At 45.5% G+C, this 19,086-nt stretch overlaps 2 long non-coding RNA genes across 2 annotated transcripts; one reads left to right on the top strand and one right to left on the bottom strand.

Moving 5' to 3' along the window:
- Positions 1-96: 96 nt before the first annotated feature.
- Positions 97-18,024, bottom strand: LOC121465998. The gene is made up of 3 exons (XR_005976704.1): positions 18,009-18,024; positions 3,090-3,193; positions 97-125 (listed from the first exon to the last, which is right to left on the bottom strand). It is a non-coding gene; the product is annotated as an uncharacterized LOC121465998 (long non-coding RNA).
- Positions 9,057-13,461, top strand: LOC121465996. The gene is made up of 3 exons (XR_005976703.1): positions 9,057-9,077; positions 11,631-11,690; positions 13,227-13,461. It is a non-coding gene; the product is annotated as an uncharacterized LOC121465996 (long non-coding RNA).
- Positions 18,025-19,086: the final 1,062 nt, after the last annotated feature.

Below are 19,086 nucleotides of genomic sequence, written 5' to 3'. Positions count from 1 at the left end.
CAGCGAATGCCATGCAGGTGTCCCACTGGGTGATGTGGAACCGGGGGCCTGCAGCTTGGCTCTCTTTTCTTGCCTGCCGATGTAGGTCACTCATCTGCTTTCTGCTTTCATTTGCCTCAGTTTCCCTAGTTGTCAAAAGAACGTATCGAACTAGATAATCTCCTTTCTAGATTAAAATTTTTTTCAATCCCATCCTACCTATTTATTTTGTGTGCATATATGTTTTACATGTGTATAGGTACACATGCCACAGGGTGTGTGGAGATCAGAGGAAAACTTGCAGGACTTGGTGCTTCTTACCACACGGCTTTCAGGGATTTAACTCAGACGTTCAGCTTTGTTAGCAAAAGCCTTTATCTGCTGAGCCAACTTGTTTGCCCCTCCTTTCTAGTTTAATGATTTACATGTTACCCTGAAATGAAGGGCGAGCTTATTGCATTAGTTTTAACTTTTTTTTTTTTTAGACAGGGTTTCTCTGTGTGGCCCTGGGCTGTCCTGAAACTCACTATGTAGACCAGGCTGGCCTCTAAATCACAGAGATCTCCTTGCTTCTGCCTCCCAAGTGCTGGGATTAAAGCAGTGGTGCTCAACCTTCCTAATGCTGTGACCCTTTTGTCCATACAACTCATCTTGTTGTGGTGACCCCCAACCAAAAAAGTATCTTTGTTGCCACGTCATAGCTATAATTTTGCTACTGTTATGAATTATAATGTAAACACCCGATTTGCAACCGTAGGGGTCGGACCACCAGGTTGAGAACCTCTGTATTAAAGGCATGTGCCACCACTGCCATCCTTGTTAACTGCTGTGACGAAGGACCTAATGACAGTCACATCAGAAAAGAGTGGTTTCTTTTGACTGACAGGTTGGGATGTACTCACTCCCTGGTTGGGAAGGCATGCCAGCATGGGAGTGGGGGCAGGGCTGAACCCAAAGCAGTAAGTAGTCTGTGCTAAGGAAGGAAAGATAATGATTTCTCTTTTATGTACTTGGGTGTTCCAGCCCAGTGTGGTTTTGCCACCCACAGTTAGAGTGGGTCTCCCCAACTTGTTTAACCCTGTCTAGAAATTCCCTCATAGATATGCTCAATGGTCTGTTCCTAAATTATTCTACATCCTGTCAAGTTGATGATCATGATTAGCCATTATGCGCCTAATAAAACTATTATGATATATATTATATTATAAAATATAAAATGAGTGAGGAAGGCCAGTGTGTATTTTTGGGGAGAGGTAGGGCACAGAGCTGATTTTAGTGGGTGCCGGGGATTGAATTCTGGTCTTGTGCAATGCCATTAACATTCTTTAACACCTAGCTACTCCTCCAGTCAAGCCTTGGTCTTTGAAGAACATTCATAATTAGGGAACCAAGGCAGCCAGGCCAATGGCCATCATGAGATGTTTGGTGGAAAGTTAGCAGTGATAACCTAAGAAGGTTGGCAATGGCCTGACCCAGGAGGACAGTGATTGATGCAAGTCAAGGCAGACCAGGAACAAAATAGTTAGAAACTAGTAAAAAGGCCAAGGTCAAAATAAGAAACAGTGAATGTAGCATGATTAAAGGCATGCACCTCTACTGCCTGGTTCCTATGGCAAACTAGTGTGTCTACTGGGATTAAAGGTGTGTGTCACCACTGCCTGGTGTGTAAAGCTGACCAGTGGGGCTGTTTTACTTTCTGATCTTCAGGCAAGCTTTATTTGTTAAAATATAAATGAAATATTACTATATTTCCCCTTTTTGTCTAAAATAAAAAAGAAGGATATAACTAATATAAGAAAACTATATACAATAAGTACAATGACTATACACTATATACAGACAATAAATACATCAACAGTGTCTAGTCCATTTGTTTTTGACAAATTCAGAGAAAATACTCCATATCTATCCTATCTCGGGAGTTCAAAGTCTTGTACCTAATTTACTTTCTATCATAACTTGCTTTTTGCATCAAGTAAACAAGGATAACTATCTAGTCTTTGACTCCCTCAGAGACCCAAGAAAGAAATAATATTAGCTGAGTAAGCAGGAAATGTGAGCAAGTGACTTCCAAAAAAATGTGAGAAATGACAGAAACAGTTGGCTGCCTGGACAGTCACCCAAAGTTCCTCTCAATGTTGGGGCATCTATTTTCAGCCTACAGGCCTAGCATATCTGATACACATTTTTGTGAAGCAGGGTATTTTAAAGGGTTATCCTTCCTTGTCTTGACAATGTTTGGCAGTTACTTTCTTTTGTGTCCTGCTTGTCCAATTAAGACAGCATACTGTCAGTGGTCAAGGCAAGAGCATGTTCTTGCCCAGTGGTTTACTTTTGGCACAAAGAAAGTAAACTCTGTGTGAAGTTTTTTGATGCCCATTATCTTCTCTGAAGTAGATTGGTGCTGCCAGTAGCAAACATGTCTCATTGCTATAAATAAAAGAGTCTATGTTAATAAAATATCTTAAATGCCATATTCTGTAGATCTCTGAAGTGTTTGAAGATGACCTGTCTATCTAAAATATATCTTTGTTTGACCTTGAAAGCATACCTAATGGGACTACAAGTTCTATTATAATAGGTGATTAACCTGCATTTTCTTATTATCCTAAATAGTTGGTAATAATAACTTTCCAAGACTAGAAATTTGCATTACATTGTTATTAAATGAGCTGTATAGGTACAATACCTTGAATAAGATTAGAAACCTATGTTCAGTATGTTTTAATGTAGTACAATTAATAAAAACCCAGAGACAGATATTGGAGTTCAACCTGAAGGTCAGAAAAGCAAAACATCCAGCCACTTGCTCTTACCTCTACCTTAGTTCAAAAATGGTGATCCTGCCTCCTCCTCAGAATGAGACTGAGAGCTGTCTTCACCCATATTATATTCTTCGCTAGGGCTGGGATTAAAGGCCACCACTACCACCTGATTTCTATGGCAAACTAGTGTGGATTAAAGGTGTGTGCCACCACTGCTTGGTTTGTATGGCTGTTTTACTATCTGATCTTCATGCAAGTTTATTTATTAAAAGTAAAATTTAATGAAATATCACTACAAGTCAGGGACTGAGCAGTACACACACAGCAACTAAAACAGCAGCTCACCTTCTCTCACCCCAGCCAGGAGGGGATGACTTCTTGCTGAGTGAGGTGCTGAAGATAAAGCTCCATATCCCAACATTCTACTGTTTTCTGGCCCAGGAAGAATCCTAGAGAGGTGTGTGAATGGAACGGGAATAAGAGTAAATCTGCCTTAATCTTAAGTTGGTGGCTTCAGCAAAGTCCTGCAGACTCCTGGCTTAAAAACATCAGAAGTTTATTCTCACAAGTCTGGAACCTGAAGTCTGAGATCAGGGTACCTCATGCAAGGCTTCATCAGGATGCCTCCATGCAAGGGTTCATCAGGGTGCCTCATGCAAGAATTTTCAGGGTGCCTCCATGCAGGGGTTCATCAGGATGCCTCATGCAAGGGTTCATGCAGGCTGCAGACCACTGACTTTTGGTTGTACCTTCTGATGGCAGAAAGAGTAGGGCGTGACAGATTCTGCCTTTGATCCCAGAACTCAGGAGGCTGAGGCAAGAGGACTGCAGAAAATTTGAGGCTCGCCTAGGTTACATAGTTCATTCTAGGTTAGCCTGAGTCATAGTACAAGAGACCCTGTCTCCAAAAACCATTAAAAAAAAAAAAGCAGTGCTTAACAAAAGCTAGCTAATTCTGCTACTTTCTTATAGGGTACCAGCCCCTTTCACAAGGGCTCTACTTTCCTCCTATAGTCGCTTCTGGGAAGACTGTATTCTGATACCACTGCACTAGAGTGTCCACATCTGAATTTTGGCCAATCACAAACATTTAAGTTATTGCATTGGCTAATGTTTTCCTGATACAATATTTGACTAAAATGTTCAGAACAATCTGCTGAAATTAAAGGTAAAACATGAATTAAAGCCATATCAATTTTGTTTTTTATTATATATTAATTGGACAAAATAATTGAACTCATAATAACATTTAATACATAAATATCATGTCCTTTGGTTATCTTTGCCCTTCAGCTCATTGCTCTCATGTTTTCATACGGCAATATTTATATGACTAGATATGTAAAACAACTATTGAAACTTAAAGTTCTGATGTAAATTATAATATATCAAACTTTGAAAATTAACTTAGATAAAAACTACTTAAGTTTTTTTTTAATTATAACTAAATATTTAAACTAGTATTAAGAGATTAAAAACTAGTTTTGAACAGCAGCCTACAGAATAGGAAAAGATCTTCACCAACCCCACCTCAGACAGAGGGCTGATCTCTAAAATTTATATAGAACTCAAGAAATTGGTCATCAAAAGAACAAATAATTCAATAAAAAAATGGGGTACAGACCTAACAGAGAACTCTCAACAGACAAATCTAAAATGGCTGAAGGACATTTAAGGAAAGGCTCAACATCCTCAGCCATCAGAGGAATGCAAATCAAAACAACTCTGAGATTCCATCTTATATCTGTAAGAATGGCCAAGATCAAAAACAATGATGACAACTTATGCTGGAGAGGTTGTGGGGAAAAGGGAACACTTCTGCATTGCTGGTGAGAGTGCAAACTGGTACAGCTGCTTTGGAAATCAGTATGGTGATTTCTCTGAAAATTTGGAAACAACCAACCTCAAGACCCAGCAATATCACTTTTGGGTATATACCCAAAGAATGCTTTATCATACCACAAGGACATGTGCTCAACTATGTTCATAGCAGCATTTTTTGTCATAATCAGAACCTGGAAACAATCTAAATGCCCCTCGACCAAAGAATAGATAAGGAAAATGTGGTACATTTACACAATGGAATACTACACGGCAGAAAACATTGACATCTTGAAATTGAAATGGATGGATCTGGAAAACATCATGTTGAATGAGGTAACCCAGACCCAGAAAGACAAATATCATATGTACTCACTCATAAGTGGCTTTTACACGTGGAGACCAGAAGAAGGGGCTGCCCTTCTGGAGCTGGAGTGACAGATGGCTGTCAGTCACCCACTGTGGGTGCTGGAAACTGAACCCCAGCCCTCTGGAAGTATGGTTTGAGCTCTTAACTGTTGAGTCATCTCTTCAGGCTCTCTCTACTCAAATGTTATTCAACTTGTGAAGGGGAATCCATCTTTAATATGGCAACATTGCAAACCACAAACTTCTGGGACATTTGGACACATTTCCTTTTGATTCATAGGCACAAGACAAGAGATGTGGAGAAGGCTTTCCCTGGGCCCTGACTGTGGCTACTCACAAGGGTGGGTGTTTAACATGACCAGATGCACAGCACTAGTGCCGGGTTCTCATCCTGAGGGCAGGAGTACTCTCCTGATCTTTAGCCCCTTTGTTTATTTTGTGTCTGTGATGTATGGATCTGTAAAACACAGGCTCAGAGAAAGGGCCCCGTTGTCGGAGCTCGACCAGACAATGGGTGACTCATTCAAGAGCTGCTAAAGATTGCACACTCAAAATAGAAAAGGAGTTGAGTCACAGATAAAGTTCCAATTGTTGGAGTGTTTCTCCGTGCAGCTGTCTATAATCCTTCCTCTTCCTTTATTGACAGAATTAATTATCATTCTCTGGTCCACTCCTACACACACACATACCCACATACAGGTGCGTGTGCACACATGCACACACGCACACCCATATTTTAATGTTATTTGTGTGGATGTTTGTGTGTCTGCTTGTCTACAAACTGCACCATATGGGTGCAAGTGTCTGGAGCCCGTGACCTCTTATCCCCTGGAACAAGAGTTACAGGCAGTTACAGTCACTTACCATAGGTACTGGGGATCAAACCCAGGTCCTCTGCAGGAGCAGCAAGCACCCCTCAGCCCTGAGCCATCTCTCCAGGACTTATCTACCTATCTATTTTCATTATTACTAAAACCACAACATGGGGCTGGAGAGGTGGCTCAGTGGTTAAAGAGCCCTTGTTTTTGTTGAAGGACCTAGATTCAGTTCCTAACACCCAATGATCATTCCACGACCATTTCCAACTCCATTTCCAGGGGATCTGATGCCCTCTTCTGACCTCTGAGGGTACCAGGAATGAGGGTACCGTATACATAAACATATGCAGACAAAGCACTCATATACATGAAAATGAATAAAGTTAATATTAAAATATTCTCTATATTAAAATGTGCTAATCCAATTCTTTCGATTAGACTCTGGTGAGTGGTGTCTTTGCCATCCTTCTGCCTCCAGCGTTTAGTTCCAGAGCTGGTAGCCCATAGATATTAGGTACGTGGGTAGAATCAAGTATGTGAACGGTGTTAAGGGAAGGGGTCCCTTTTTATCCTATTCTTTGAACTCTATTATTTACTTTTGTCTGTGTGTGGAGGTCAGAAGACAACTTGGAGAAGTCTTGGGTTCTCTTTCTCTTTCCTGGGTATGGAACTCGGGTCCTTAGGTTTGGCAGTAGGCACTTTTACCCACTGAGCCCTCTTGCTGGCTCCGTTTGTGAATTTTTATAGTTTTGGGAATTGAACCCAGGTTCCCTTATGGGCTAGTCAAGCTTTTCCCACCTAGCATAGCTTAGATGTTTCTTTTCTTCTTAAGTTTTTGAGGCAGGGTCTTACTGTGCTGTCCAGGCTAGCTTTGACGTATTGATCCTCCAACTTCCAGCTCCTAGGACGACACGTGTGATTTGGGAAATTTTTAAATACTTTCTAAAAGGTCTTTTTAATTTCTTATTACTGTATGCATGTGTACTGTATGGGTATGTCTGTGAGTGAGCCACACAGCACGCGTGTGAGATTGAAGGACTTTGGGGGGGTTGTTTCTGTCCTTCCACTGTCACCAGACTTGTGTGGCAAGCACTATTATCTGAGCCATCTGGCCCCAGCACGTTTTCATCCCTTTAAGATTCCACCCGGAAATGCAAAGATCTCTCCCCTTCCTATGGTTTGCTTGCAAACTGTTAAGCTTCGCTGGTGTTGTCTTTCTGTCACTAAGTACTCAGTAGTTATCTAAACCCAGCCTTTCCTGTCCTGCCTCACAGCGTTGACACTCGGATAAGCCAGGCAGTAGACACCGGAGCACTTGCAAGGACATTGCAAGGAGTCACTATTGTTAGGTCAATGGCTAAACTTAAAAGGAACACTGGACGTGTGTGTGGAAGGTTTGCAGGCTTCTGAGCCCTGTGAGGAAGGGAGGGAGGGAGGATTAAGGAACCTGTGAAGCTAAAAGAGTCTTGGAACAAATGAAATGTAGACCTTGCTCCTCCTGGAAGGTGACGCTCTCTGGCAAGTATTTCCCACACTAATGGGGCGGCGGGGTAACTGCTGTGTACAGAAGCAGCTCCTCCCATCAGGCACTGAGGAGAGAAGCCCTGTAACCTGAGACCTGGCTCTAGGGGCCTGAAATGTCTGTGGAGACAGTACCACAGGCAAGCTGGGACTGTGCTTAGTGTCTTATGCCTGGGTTCTGCCTCTCTGACCTAGGAAAGACACTTGGGCTGTTGCAGGTTGGTATGTTCCTATCTGTCAACTGTCTTTCTTAATCACTTGCCCTAGTCCTGAGAGGTAGCCTAGCTTTTCATTTGCCCCCACTCCCCCCCAACACCACCATTTTTGGCCTTCTGGGTGTTGGTAGCCAAGGTGTGCAGCAGTGTCTGTCCTGTGCTATCAATATAACAGTATTTGCAAATTCTGATTAATTCCCAAGCATCCTGCTAGGTGCAGAAGACAGAAAAAGCACAAAGCCAGCATGTACTCCAGCTGGGAAAAATTCGACCTCTATTCAGCTGCAGGTGTAAGAAGTTAGGGCCGGTGAGACAGCTCCATGGTAGAGGTGCTTACTGTGCAGTCCTTGGACCTCTGGAACCCAGGGAAGGTCTGGTGCGTCCCTATCTATATGTCAACCCCTGTCCCCAGAATCCGCATAAAGGTGGAAGGGGAAAACAACGCACAAAGTTGCTTTCTGACTTCCATGTGTGCACCGTAACACTACTGCAGCTCTTCTGAGCGCCTTTAATCCCAGTACTTGGGAGGCAGAGGCAGGCGGATCTCTGGGAGTTTGAGGTCAGTCTGGTCTACATATCGAAAAGAAAAACACCATATAGGTTTAGCTTCCTGTCTGGGGTGAGGGAAAAAAAAGTAGAAGAAAGAAAGATAGGAAGAAAGAAAGAAAGAAAGAAGCAAAGAAAGAAAAAGAAAGATAAGAAATGTGGATTTACAGACAGAAAACAAACAAATAAACAAAAACCAAAAAACATAAATCACGGAGACCCTAAGCAGAGCACCAACTGATTCCAGAGTTTATTTATTATTTATACTACTATTTGATTTGGGTTCCATGTGAGATTCTGCCTCAAAAGAATCAAATAAAAAAACGAAAAAAAAAAAGAGAAGGAAATGTGGTAAGTATCATATTAATGTTTTGTTTGGTTTTGTTTTTGGAAAAGCTCCCTGATACTGCAGGCTGGCCTCGAACTTGCTAAGTAGCTGAGGATGACCTTGAACTTTTCCTTTGTTTGTAGACAGGGTCTCACTGTGCAGCTTTGTCTGGCCTGGAACAGGCTGGCCCCGGAACTCACAGAGACCCACCTCTTATTTTCTCTCAAGTGTTGAGACTACGGGGCTGAGACGCCCTTCCTGGCTGACCCTGAACTCTGATTTTTCTGCCCCTCCTGAGACAACGGGAGTGCACCACCACGTCTGCTTTCATTTAGCGCTGGAGACTGAACCCAGGGCTTCCTGCGTGCTGGGCAAGCACTCTACTGATTGAGCTATACCCCAGATCCCCACATTAGTGCTTTGGAAAGAGACAGAGGAGCCGTGGGGCTGGCTGGGTTGATCCCTGCAGATGCTATTCTTTCCTTGTGTCCTTCCCTCCCATACTGAATCAGGGCTGAGGCACGGGGACAAGAGGTGCAGCGAACAAGGTGCCGCATTGTTGCGCTACACTGTGTGACTGCCAAAGCTGAGCCAAGAGGCGTTGCAGCTTCTTCTTTGGTCTCCTGAATAAGCAGTTGGGAAAACTAGTTGCCACGCTTCTCCACGCCATGAGGACCCCACAGACTGCCTCCTGGAGAGCTTGCCAACCAACCAGGTGGGCAAGCCAGTGAGCTGTGGGAATGACTTGTGCCACAATGGCAGCCAGAGACGAGGAAGAAAGGAGGTGTTTTGTGAGAAGGCAGCAATTACTGGAGCAGCGCCTAGCGCACAGTCCTCCTCGGGGCTGACAGGGGTTGTCTAGTAGATGTGGACAGTTCCCTGGAACAGCCCTGATGGGCACTTGGACTCAGCAAACCTGGCGCTCCCATGCCTAGTCTTTGTATATGGTTGCTGCTGGCAAGAAAGGCTGAATAGCTTGGCATTCTGAGTCAAGGACAAGGCAAGGCCAAGGGGAGTGGAGCCACGGGCAAGGTGGTGGTAGAGTTAGAAGTTATCACCACAGGGGAGTCATGGTGTCTGGAGCTTGAGAGGGTTGGCTGGTTACATTCCATCCACAGTTAGGAGGCAGAGGTGAATGCTGATGTTCAACTTATTCCTCCTTTATTTAGTTCAGGACACCAGCCTAGGGAATGGTACTGCCTACATGTGTGGTAGGTCTTCCCACCTCAATTAACCCAATCAAGATAGTCTCTCATAGACACACCCAGAGACTAACCTAGTCTAGATAGTCCTTTACAGAGGTGCTTGGGAGCTTGTCTCCCGTGTAAGTCTACGTCCTGTGACGCTGACATTGATATAATCATCAAAGCCACCATCCTTCCTCCCACGTCCTGTTGGAGCAGTTGGCTGAAGAGCCACCACCTATCACACAAGGCTTTTAAAAGCATTCCTTAGGTGCCTTCTGGCTAACACGAGCCGTACGGCAGCATCACACTCACCTGCCCAAACCTGTGCTGTGGCCGAGAAGTTATGAGAAGCTTCAGTCCCAGATCTCACCAACAGCTAGAGATTCAGGAAGTGGATTTCACTGGGCCCATTGTCTCTCTCTTCATCTCAGGCAGGATCCCAGACCTCTTTCCAGGCTCTAACCCTTGGCTGCTACAGTCCTCAAACCCCTTTCCTTGACCTCGCCTCCACTACAGGTACATTCTCTTTGTCCTTTGAAAACCCTATTCTCTTTGCCCTCAGATTAGGGCTGCTTATTTGCATATGTCCATCTCAGGGTCAGAGGTCAGTGTGAAATCCTGGCTCTCTAGGCTACTCCTGAACGCCCCTTCATCTTGCGAAAGACCCTATTCCCTTAAACTCTTATCCTTAGTCCCTTGCAATCCCTGGTTCCCTCCTGAACCATTTGGTAGACCCCTTAGTCACTGTCTATCATGCCTCCTGGGTTCCTAGGGTTCCCCTTCATTATAACTGGGCCCTTCGTCATCTATGTGAATAGATCTTCCGGATCACAGCTTCCTTCGACATCAATTTGTAAACTTCAACATCATCTCAGCTTACCTAGACCCAGTTCATCTCTCTTTATCACCATCTGTCTCCACCTGGTGCAGTGCCGTCCTTTCCTGCCATAGACTCCCTGGTCCTTCATCACCCTATCACCCTCTTCTAAACACCTCCAGCTTCCTCTCTTCCCCACAACTCCACTCTCCAGTTTACTTGAATCAACACTTAGCTTGGTACAGGACTCTTTGGTTGGTAGAATGTTTCATTTATTTTACTTTTTGCCACCCTTCTACCCCCCCCATCCCCCACTGGGTCTCATGTAGTCCAGGCTTGCCTCATAGGCAAAGAATATCTTGAATTGATTCCCCTGCTTCCACCCTCCAAGTGCTGGGATTGTAGGTATATACTGCCATGCCCGCCCAGTCTATGCAGTGCTGGGGATTGAGCATAGAGCTTTGTGTAACAACTGGGCTATAGTCTCAGGCCCCTTTAGAGCTTTTTTTGAATGCATAATTTAATTTTGTTTTGGTGATCATCTCTGACAGAGGCTATGAAGCAGGGTAGGTATCCATATTTTATCTAACAGGTGAGGTCCAGTCATAAGACTCACAGAGGTCAAGTGTCTTTTCCAGATTCATCCAAAGCTGAGGTTAGAACTCATACCCACTGGCTTTAACTCCACCTTGCCCTTCTAGAATAGACTGAGATTTGGATACTTGGTCTAACGGTGCGAACGGGATAGAGCACGCCAGCGGAAGGCCCAGGATTCTTAAGCAGCATGAGGCCAGGAAAGGGGGCCTTCAGAGGCAGAGGAACCTGATGATCTTCACAGACCTGCTAGAGGCAGAAAAATCCTATTCGGGATGCCAGCCCTGGCCATGACATGCAAAACCAGATGCCGTGGGGAGGACATGCAGTCTGAAACAGAACGCTGCAAGCTCCCCAGCCTTCTGCAGATCCCATTTTCTTTCCGCACTAGACTCAGGGACCCGGGGGCCCTGCGTCACTCAGCACATCAAAGGCATCCCCAGGTTTCCCTGCACCTCTCTCAGAGGCTTTTAACCAGCCTTTGACAATAAAATCGCTTTTAAATAAAAACCGAGACTCAATACTGGACAGAAAGGGATTAACAGGATCAGCCGGGGATGACATCATGCTATTTTTGTTGGCGCTTTCCCAGCACCAGTGTGAGGAACCTGGGAGTGGAGGAGGATACATATTTCTTTTCTTTATAACTGACCTGGTGTTCTAAATCTAGGCCTGGAAAAGCTAAGGAGCTGGAGGAGGCAGGCGGTGTTGGGAGCACTCCTTCAGCAAGGTACGGACCTGTGCCCCCTGAGAGGTAAGGGTACTGGGCATTCTAGGAGAGCCAGACTGAAGCGACTCTGATCTCTGACCTCTCTGACAAAGGCAAGGGAAAGGCCCTTTGGGTGATCAGGCCCTGAGCTTGTGGAAAGCTGCCCTCCCAAAAGTTCTGATACCACAGCACAGGCAAGGCGGCCCAGAGAAGCTGGTCTTAGCGCACACCTCTGGATACTGGCCACTAGACCAAGCCAGATGAATGCTGATTGGCCCAGTGGTTTCCAAACTGAGGGTTTTTTAAGCTGGGGAACTCGTGCTTTATTGTTTGTTTGTTTGTTTGTTTTTTCGAGACAGGGTTTCTCTGTGGTTTTGGAGCCTGTCCTGGAACTAGCTCTTGTAGACCAGGCTGGTCTCGAACTCACAGAGATCCGCCTGCCTCTGCCTCCCGAGTGCTGGGATTAAAGGCATGCGCCACTACCGCCCAGCTACTCGTGCTTTAATTAAGATTCCAAACACTAGGACTGGGAAATGACTCCATTGTAAAGTGTTTGCCATGAGGACTTGAGTTCCATTCCTAGAAAACCCAGCAAAAAGCCAGGCATCAGGGCGTACTCCGGTACCCCAAGCGGTAGAGAGGTGGAGAGTGCTAGACCTCTGGGGCTCACTGAGCAGCCAGCTAGCAGACCTGGCAAGCTCCAGGTGAGACCCTGTCTCAGGAAACAAAGCGGATGGTGCCTGTGGTTGGCTCCTGGCCTCCATATGCAAGCCTTCCCTGAGCCCCCTGAGCCCTCCCCCAAGACGGGAACCACACACTGTATACAGCAAACTGGAAAAAGTAACACTCGGGAGACTGAGGCTCTTTTGGCTGGGCTTCTCCTATGCTTGCTTATTGACCATTCAGACATTTGCTCAGCCACCCTCTCCCCATCCATCCCTGACATGATCACTGGAGTCCTGGGGTCCATGAGGAATGATAAAATAGGGAAATAGTCCAAGTCTCACAAGTCAAAGCCAGTGGTACCCGTGGATCTTCCTCTTTGCTGCATGTATGTTGCCTCTACGATCTAATAGTACTAGAAAATCATGACCATAGGAATATTCTCCCCAAACAGCAGTTAATGTTAGTAGAGACTATCTCATCCATCCATCCATCCATCCATCCATCCATCCATCAATTTATCTATCCATCCATCCATTTGTTTGCTTGCTTGCTTATTTGTTTATAATAGGGTCTCATGTATCCCACGCTGGCTGCACCAATTCTTGAACTTCAATCCTCCTGCCTCTACTTCCAAAGTGAATCACAGGCATCACTATGCCTGGTTTGTGCAGTGCTGGAACAAAACCCAGATTTCATGCATGTCAAGCAAACATTCTGCTGGCTGGTACCTGCCCCTACACCACCACCCCATCTGAATATCATCTTTTCTTAGTAATTTGGTTTTTAGGCTTTCATAGCCGTGGGATTTGGGTTCCAGGTCATGGTTGCCAGGACTGGGTAGCACGCTTTCTCTCTTAAGTCTAATTTCCTTATTTCTCAATGGTTCCTAAGATGCTCCTACCTGTCCGGACGCAGTCCAAGAATGGAGTCGTGTGAGAATTCTGAGGGCTTGTGAGAGAACTCTAAAGGCAAGAGGCTGTGATCTCCAGTTTCTTCGAAACATGGAATTGTTTCTGAAACCTGCCTTCACGCTGCTCTCCCAGGTGCAGCTGACAGGCTTGGGCTTACTTTAGCTGTTGTTTCCAAATGAACTCCACGGAAAACATGTTTTGGCACGTGTGGCTTGTCCTCGGGATTGGACACTTTGCTTGGGGACTCTTGTTAGCCCTCGGAATACAAATTGTCTGATGCTCTGAATAAAGTTGGCTATTGCATGAGACTTCAGTCGGCCTCATTTTCTGCCTCACCCTCCCAGGTTCATGCCGCCTCTACAGCAGTAAACAATACCTACCAGGGTGTTACTATGGAAGCTACCAACATTCAGCAGGGCAGCTTGAGGGAGATGGAAGAACTTCTGTTTGCCCTTCAGTGTCCTGAGGGGAAGGAAGAAGTTGGGTCTGGCTTCCCCACTGCTGGTCTCCCAGGTACATTGTCTCCCAGCTCAAATCCCGCTATCCTAGGGTGGTAATGTCTATCTACTCTGGGGTTTGCACTTGCTTGCTTGGTTTGGTTTTTTTCCCTTGCTTTTAAGAATCACCCTTTCTTTTACTCATGCAGCTTGAGTTTTTAACTTGCTCCCTACTAGAACCTGACTGACAGGCTTAATATAATGCCTGGCCTGTGGTTGGTGCTCAGTAAATGGAAACAGCTGTTACAGAGAAGGACTCTCTGCCATGGTCAATAAATACCTGGGCATATTACTCAACAGAACTCACAGAGTCAAAAGATACAGAGTTCAGTTTATTAAGCCAACAGAAAAATTGTATTATTCACATATGTTTATTTTTAGTTTTGACGTTGCACCTTCTGTGTGACAGTCAGCAAGATAAGATCTCTTAGGATTGAGGGCTGGAAAGATGGCTCAGTGCCTTACACACTTGTTGCTCTTGCAGAGGACCTGGGTTCAATTCCCAGCACCCACACGGTGACTAACCACCATCCCTAACTCCAGTTCCAGGGGATCTAAAACCCTTTTCTGACCCTCCCCTTCACTTCTGACCTCAGCCACCAGGCACACACACGGAGCATATGCGTGTATGCCAGCAAAATATCCAAACATATAGAATAGAATAAATAAACCCTAGATTTTTAAAAAAGATTTTTGGAAATTAACCTGCTAAGGATTGCCTGCCGGCTTTCTCGAAGACATTTCCTATCTCATGTCCACTAACAAGCAAACACACTAGCCATAGGAGGACTGACCAATGAGAGCTCTCTCCTGCATCTGAGCCAGAAAAAGAGTCCTACCTGCTCCCCAACAATGCTTTCTGGGAAGACCCAGAGTTAGTGGTACTATTGAGATGGGTCCTTTGTCTGGCTTTGAGATGGACGTGAAACCATAGTCATAGATATGAGGCTTCCTCTCTGGGACCCAGTGCTTCTATCTGAACTGAAGTGGCCAATGTCTTTGTTTCCTTGACTGCTGGAGCAAGGTATTGCCAAACTGGGGGAGAGGCCAGGCTTCCTTCATTCACAGGAGGCCAGGAGGCCACAGTCTAGCAGAAACCCCCACCCTCCCACCCCCAACCCCGAGCCAGCCTTCTTGGCTGGGTTAGCTTTTCTCTGATGGCTGCCTGAACCTTCTCTGGCTTTCTTTGTTTTCTGACTCTGAATTGCCCTTGCTGGTCTTTTCCTCTCTCCCTATACCTGAAACCTCCACAGTGGATCTAACATCCTAAAGTCCGCTCTAGCCACCTCCCTTCCTTACAAACCTCATTCCTGTAACCTGCTTGTCAGGAGGCAAGATGTTCTTTAAGGGATACTTGTGTCCCTTCCCATGGGTTATCAGACCATTGAAATAATAGTCCCTAGGGATATGGGGCTTCCCTAAAAATCTTACACTGGAAGAAGGAAAGTCTAAACCCGTGCCAGCCAAAGGAAGAATCTGTCTCCTGAAGGAGATGTCACACGGCCCTGATGTGACATGACTTCTTAGACCATCGTGTAGGAGAGACCAGAGCCAAGACACTGATGGTCATTAGGGGCCCTGCCACACCTTGGCTAGGACTGCTTACATTTTATCTCCTATTTGAACCTAGACCTCACATTAAAACCCCAAAGATGGGCCAGTGAGACGGCTCGGCCCATCTGAGCAACCTGGTCATCTTAAGCCTGATGACCTGAGTTTGATCCCTGAGCCCCACTTGGTGGAAGGAGAGAACCAACCCACGTTCGCTGTCTTCTGACACCACACGTGTGCTATGGCGCACCCTCTCCCCAAATAAATAAATAAGTAAATGTAATTTAAAAAAAAAGACCCCAAAGATGGACTTTGGAAGGGTGTCACTAGACTGGTCTGTTCTTCTTTCCAGTGTGGCCACACTGAGTAATGTTTTCCCTTGCCTTTCACTACTGTGTTTTTAATTGGCTTATTGAGGACAGGTGGCCAACCCTGGTTTATTAGGGCTGTCAAGCCCCAGGCTATGACTCTAATTCTGGGAACAGATCCAATCTAGGATGGCTGCTATGGGAAGATTATACTTAAAATTCTAAGAAGATAATTCCTGAGATAATGACTTGAAGACAGAAAAGGTTCTCTTGCTTTCCTGATACCATTCACAACAGCAGACATGTTGGCAGCAATCTAGGATTCCAGTTGGCTTCGTAAATCTTGGTAGCTCTTGCCTTAGGGAACGGGATACAGCTGTTAAGAGGATGATGACCTCTCCGTGAAGTCAGGGCACCCGTAAATGAATATCAAGTATAGAGGATAATCAATATTACTGAAATGAAATATACACAGGGTCTTTTCAGATGGCTGAGGCTGTGGCTCAGTTGGCAGACTGCTTGCCTAGCATGGCGAAACCCTGCGTTTGATCCCCTGAACTACATAAACGGAATGTGTTGGTTACTTGCGTGCCAGCACCTTAGAGGTGGAGACTGGCAGATTGGGTCCAAAGCCAGATTTATTTATTTATTTATTTATTTATTTATTTATTTATTTATTTATTTTTGAGACAGGGTTTCTTTGTAGCTTTGGAGCCTGTCTTAGAACTAGCTCTTGTAGACCAGGCTGGCCGCAAACTCACAGAGATTCGCCTGCCTCTGCCTCCCAAGTGCTGGGATTAAAGACGTGCACCACCACCGACTGTCTCCCAAAGTCAGCTTTTACATGGACGTAGTGAGTTTGAGGCCAGCATGAAGCAAGAGACTTTGTCTTAAAACCAATAAACTTCCAAGCGCTATTGCTTGTTGTGGGATAGTTGTACACTGTGTGACGATGTCATGCTGTGATTTGTGTAACACAGAGATGAATAACCAATAGCTAGGCAGGAGAGGATAGGTGGGATTTCAGGGAGAGAGGGGAAGAGGAGGAGGAATTGAGGCGTGAGGATTACGCCAGTGAGACACTGAAAAGGGCAGACATACAGTACAGAGTAGAGGTAACCGAGTCATATGGAAGAATGTAGATTAACAAAAGCAGGTTAATAGAAGTGATAAGAGCTAGTGGGACAAGCCTAAGCTAATGGACAAGCTTCCATAATTAACAATAAGTGTCCGTGTCATAGCTGCAGGCTGGCACACTCCACCGAGAAAGCGCTGTTACGATGGCTAGTGAAGGGTCTGGGGGAGCGGAACTACGAACGGCTTTCTCCCTTTAGTTTCTATCTCCTCCTTCTTCTAAAGTTTTAAATGTAAGCTTGGGGCTCGAGAGATGGCTCAGCTGTTAAGAACACTTGCAGAGGACCCAGGATAGATTCCTGTCATCCACAGGGAAGGTCATGCCATCCATAACTCCAGTGCCAGGGGTTTAAAATGCTCTCTTTTAACCTCTGAGAGCACCAGGCATGCACATGGTACACATCCATACATGTAGGCAGAACACTCATACACATAAAATAAAATAAATCTAAAAATGTTTATTTTTTTTAAATGTAAGCATAAGGATTAGGAGATGAAGCCATTGACAAGATACTCATGTTCCTATAATCCACTTTCTGAGCGAGGGTTTGCAAGGATGGCCCCAGTTTATTGAATTGGAACCAAAGTCTCAAAGTGTGCTAGTGTGTGTGTGTACCTGTGCACGTATGTGCAAGTAAGAGACAGTGCCTACTGAGCAGCCAGGAAAAGAGGCAGAGTCCCTAGCAAAGAGAGACTCAGGGAACACACACACAAACAGCCTCTATAGGTTCTGTCTGGGACAGCTTGAGGACACATTGTCCTCTAAGAGAAATGCCCCAGCTGATTTCTCAAATTACTACCCAGAGCCTGCGGAGAGAGTAGAGACATCCCAAGGGTGGGGAGCCTCCTCCTGGCTGCCTATAGCTCTTGGGGTGACATGAGCTAATGAGAATAGAATTCCCATAACCACAAAGGAGCTGGCTATTTACCGAGTCTACAAGGCCCTTCTGCAAACTAGGATTTGTTCGGTGACCTTTACCTTACTTAATGCTCACACCCTCCCTAGGGGAAAGGGCGCTTGTCTCCATTCTGCAGAGGAGAGAGTAGATCCAGAGAGGTTTATACCTGGCAAGGCCCCGTAGTTGGGTTTCACACTCAGGTTTGACTGACTCCAACCCCATCCTACATGAATCTTTATCAGTCCTCCATAAAGGACCACGATGCTGATTGCTCCTCCTCTACTTTGCCTGTCTGTGAAAGCACTGGGCCCGTGTGTGTGTATGTGTGTGTGTGTATGTGTGCATTTACAAAAAAATTACAACTGCTACTTACACTGTTTGAAGTCAAGTTCGTCTTGGTCTTCTTTGGGCTGACCTTCATGCCCAGTCAGGGAGACATTCAGGATCACAGAGCTTCTGAACTACCGGTGTTCACGTGACCACACAGAACAGGCAGTGTTGTAATCTCGGGGTCTGTGTGTGTCCGTGTGCTCACCGCTGGTCGAGGGCACATGTAGAGGCCAGGTGGTGATGTCAAGTGTTTTCCTCTATCACCCTCTATTTTTAGAGACAGGGTCTCTCACTGAGCCTGGGGCTCACCATTTCAGCTAGACTGGCAAGTCCCTAGGATCTGCCTGTCCCCTCCCCTTAGTGCTGAGGTTACAGATGTATGCCACGGTGCCACCATTTGTATTTAGGCGCTGGCAATCCAAACTCCAGTTCTTAAGCTTCCTTGGCAAGCACTTTATCCCCCGAGCTGTCTCTCCGGTCCCTAAACTGTCATGTTGATGCCTTCCTATTAACAGGAAAACATATGGTTAGCAAGCCCCTCCCCCGTCTCATTTATCAGCTTTCAGCCTGGAGCACATGCCTGTGGTTAAATTATTAACCCCTGCAACAGGCTAGAAACGATGACAGCTAGAATCCCCGAGCAGAACACACACACTCCTTCACACCAGAACAATTTGCTGGAAAATGCTGACTTAATAGTATCGGCCTAATTGCTAGGTGGAAGTGATGATGGTGATGGCAATAATAACAAAATTGCCCTCCAATTATTCCGAGAGACATTGCAACATCAGCTACCCTGCTCATTCCCCAAGAAGGAGTTTGTGTTTGCAGCTTCCCTTCACACCAGGCAACCGGCTCCCTGGGAAGGTAAATGATAGCCTAAGGAGGCTTTGCCTTCCTCCCCGAGCGAAATTTGACTCCTTCCTTTAAAAGCAGGTGAATGCCAATATCTAGGCAGGGTTTGGGCCCAGCTTCCAAATTTTATTGATTTCCAGGAACACAGAACCTATGGGAAGCCTTGGGCTGTGATTTAAAGTGGCCTCTTGGTGACATTGATTTTTGCTGTGGTTTCAGGGGCGGTGAGCAATACATGGCAGGAATGTGGCTCTTGGCTCTCTCTA

This window comes from Microtus oregoni, unplaced genomic scaffold (genome assembly GCF_018167655.1).
Source record: "Microtus oregoni isolate MIOR12 unplaced genomic scaffold, Mior012 000032F_ref0000030, whole genome shotgun sequence".
Taxonomy (NCBI): Eukaryota; Metazoa; Chordata; class Mammalia; order Rodentia; family Cricetidae; genus Microtus; species Microtus oregoni.
Note: the sequence above shows the minus strand (reverse complement) of the source record. Positions and strands in the feature narration are given on the sequence as shown.